The sequence below is a fragment of the Periplaneta americana genome, chromosome 11 (genome assembly GCF_040183065.1).
Source record: "Periplaneta americana isolate PAMFEO1 chromosome 11, P.americana_PAMFEO1_priV1, whole genome shotgun sequence".
Classification (NCBI taxonomy): Eukaryota; Metazoa; Arthropoda; class Insecta; order Blattodea; family Blattidae; genus Periplaneta; species Periplaneta americana.
Window position 1 is genome coordinate 40,692,797 of NC_091127.1, and position 4,060 is coordinate 40,696,856.

The window sequence follows — 4,060 nt, forward strand, 5'->3', positions numbered from 1 at the left end:
GGTTTTCAGCTCTACGTGCTGACGCTTTATCCAGTTCCGATGCCGGATTGAATCCTCTCAGTTTAAGTTCCACCTCTTAGTTTCCCTTTAGTGGCCAACCCTCATGCACTGTGTCACAGATGTGTGACAGTGGCACAATGTCCAACACACTATGCGCAGAGGTGCACTCATTATGAGTGACTAAGCGGTCGGGATCCGACAAAATGAGCGCCTTCTTAAATCATTAAGTGTTTATTTACGCATATCATACTGTATTATTGCGATGTACTGAAGTACGTATGATATTTCCGTGCAGGAATTCTGCATTACCATATGATGAAGGATGGGTGGAGCGGAATGCACCTCTGCACATAGTGTGTTGGACATTGTGCCACTGTCACACATCTATGATACAGTGCATGAGGGTTGACCACTAAAGGGAAACCAAGAGGTGCAACTTAAATGAGAGGATTCAATCCGGCATCGGAACTGGAATCCGGTGTGGCTTAGTGGTTAAAGCGTCAGCACATAGAGCTGAAAACCCGGGTTCGAGTCCCGGTGCCGGAGAGAATTTTTCTCCGCCCCATCCATCCTCCATCATATGGTAATGCAGAATTCCTGCACGGAAATATGTACTTCGGTACATCACAATAGTATTATTTCCTAAAGTTTTTATGATTGTGCCATTTATGTAGGTAACTGAATTTCTATACCTATTTTTTCTTTTTTATCAGTACTTTCTAAATACGTCATTGTGATGCCAAGGAATTTCAGTTTATTAACTTGTTTTATTGTCTTATATTCTAACGGTCTTACTAATAAAAACTCTATATATAGATGTTTAACTGTCTTATACTTATATAATGAGTAGCACGTTTATAAGTCGTGTGTAAATTCCTTACTAATAATCACTACATACGTCGTGTATAACAGTATAACTGTTACACAGCTACGTCATAGTTTCGTCATTACTTCGTTACGAAAGGTAATAGAATATCTGAGGTTCTCTACTGGATCCGGTAGAGCGCTCTAGTGTGGCGTGTTAAATATCGATAGTACAACTGGCTCTAATCGATTACCACACTACATTTTGGTCAAAGAGTACAAGCTACAGCAATATTATTCTAATAATTCTATGATCTTTGGTTTGTTCTTCTGTGGTTACAAGATAAACATCATCATAAAATGACAGTCGATACGAACAGCTGCCAAAGGGGCGGCCATTTTTTCCCTATATACAACGCTTAAACAAGGGGTTTCGTGTATATAACTACTGCAAAGCAATTCCCATTGTATAGTTAGTCTGTTTATACTACGTCCATAGCTTATTCACGGTTTATTAGTAACGTTTTCTGTCTCAACTCTGCATAAGTCTCGTATAAAAACTATACACGGTTTATTAGTAAGACTGTAAGGCTAATTTAGGTCGTATTGATTTTTTTTTTTTTTTTTTTTGCCGTGAAACGCCATAGTTTTACTTTTAAGACGGGTATTTTCAAATTACAATATTCTTTGCTCATTTCTAACAGTAAATTCATAAATAAATAACAAATAAATAAATATCTTAGGCTAAGTTGCTGGAATAGACACACTACGGCAGCCATGGCGGACGCCGCCGCGCCAAAGACTCGACGTCGAGGCTCGCATGTGTGCGCACGTCTGTACGGGCGATCAATGCCTCATCTCCCGTCAAGCACTCCACACCTCTCCCGGCAAACACCTACAACTCGTCCCTCGGGGCTGTTTCCATACGACCCTTATTCTGGAATCATAACAGCGTCGCCGCCCTTATTAACTATATCAGGGCGAGGGCTAATGCAGAAGGGAAGTTTTTAAAGTCAACACTGCGGGTTCCTTACATAATGCGTATGAAACGTAAGCTGTAGACAGAGAAAACACCCCCCGGGGTGTTGAAGGAAAGTGTCTTGAGCGTGAGAAGGTATGCTTATGAAGTGGTACATATCTTCATCTCCTGACACCCTGCTGAAATACAAAAATATTACAGAAAATTGAAGATACTGTATCATTTAATATTTTGTATAATAAATAAGAAAAATCACTATTACTTAAACATCTGTGAGGAATTGTTTGTTACAATTACTTCCTTCGAAAGAGATATAAATATAAATTAAACTAGTGGCTTGTGCAGCAAATGCTGCAAACTAAGTTCATTAGACGTTTAAATAAACATTTTTCAGATTTATTTTTAATGAAGAATACCAGACATTCGGAAAGTTATTTGCTTTCATAATAATGAAAGATACCCTCTCGAGCCAATACTGAAGAGAACCACGCATATAAATATCTACACCACACCGCCATTAAATATATGAAAAAGACCCAACCCCACTTGATTAATAACTATAAAAATATTTGATTTTTAATAATATTATTATCTTACGTAAGTTTTATAGCTTTCAGTAACATATACTATATAGCCGCCACTCAGTAAAATATAGAAATCAAAATCCAATTTAAGTTAATCTCTACATCTACTTATATAACCCCAAAATGTTTCGCTTTCATATCATCAATATAGCATTAATATGTATAATTGATGAAAAATAGTCACATCATGGCATTAACTGCAGTAATATTTCATTTCTAATGGTAATAATGTCATCAAACCACCTCAAGTTTTGTAGTTTTTAATATCCAATACACAGCTGTACCCAGAAAATTACACACCACAGAATCGAACCTGTAAATTATTTTTAGTAAGTGAAGTTATTAATAACCAATTTAATTTGAGCTCTAAATATGTCAGCATTCTTACAGATCACGGCCTTCGTGTAATATTGTTTACTGTAGTGTGTGTTTTGTTTTATTCTGAAATGCAACACGGCCGACATGATGCTCGCTTCGCTTCTCCTTTACAAAAAAGCAAAGGGAATATCAAGTCGGCCGTGAATGCTATTAGCTAGTTCTCAAAACTGACGGCAGATGGATTTTGGAAAATAGGAAAATTATGTTTAAGGATTGACACTTCAATGAAAACTACTATTTTTCCGAAAAACTTTGAGTTCCAAGCTTCAAAATGAGGGGTCATTTATTAAAATCCGTCCAGCCGTTTTCCCGTAATTTCCATTACCAGTTCAAATTATATATATATAGATTATGTGTCAGTTTGGTTTTCTTTTAGGCCCCTTAAATAATGCGGACTTTGAAGTCCAGTTAAGTTTCATTTTAAATGTCTTTTCTTCCTTTGTCCTTAAGGGTCGTATTCATAGACGAGACTTTGGACAAAAGTTGACTTTGGAAAGTACAAAGTCACCATTTTTCTGTACACAGTCGACACTTTGACGAAAGTAAACTTCAATCGTGTCTTTACTTCGAAGTCGCCGAAAATCTAGACTTTGACTTTGACACAAGGAACATGGCTGGTATTTGGGAAATTGTTGAATTTGCCGAGAATATTGAGGACATCTAGGGGATTATTAAAGCTGTTCATGTTCCTTAGCGTATTATTAGATATAGCTAATCAATTCAAATCAAGATAAAGATTTGATAAACAAACCGTATTAGATATCCTCGTCATGTTTCAACATTCAATGATGAAAAATAATCAAAGAAGATTATCTATTCCACCAATAATTAAATTTCTTATTTCATCGCGATATTACGCTACAGGTAATTGATGGCTTAATATTGATTTGATTATTTCATTTTATAGAGGATAGTTTATACAGTTGGATATGCAGTTAATTTTTAATCCTGCGGTCGTCATAATAATGTTTTCTGCATATTGATTTGCAATTGATTTTCAAGTATTTTCTGCAGACCTGCAGGGAAAACTCTGCCAACTGTCAGCAGGATAATATGCCTCTTTCATAGCCTCTCATTAGTGGATCTTCTTATCTTCCGTATCTTCAGAGAAAAATTATTTTATAATGAAATAATTCGAGGGCTTAATGTGAGTTTAACTTAATTTTTATTTATTTTATTTTATTTTATTGGGTTATTTTACGACGCTGTATCAACATCTAGGTTATTTAGCGTCTGAATGAAATGGTGATAATGCCGGTGAAATGAGTCCGAGGTCCAGCACCGAAATTTACCCAGCATTTGCTCGTATTGGGTT

General features: G+C 36.2%; 1 non-coding gene across 1 annotated transcript; it reads left to right on the plus strand.

The window, feature by feature from the left end:
• Positions 1-474: 474 nt before the first annotated feature.
• TRNAY-AUA (transfer RNA tyrosine (anticodon AUA)) lies at positions 475-546 on the plus strand. The gene has a single exon. It is a non-coding gene; the product is annotated as a tRNA-Tyr (tRNA).
• The last annotated feature ends 3,514 nt before the right edge of the window (positions 547-4,060 follow it).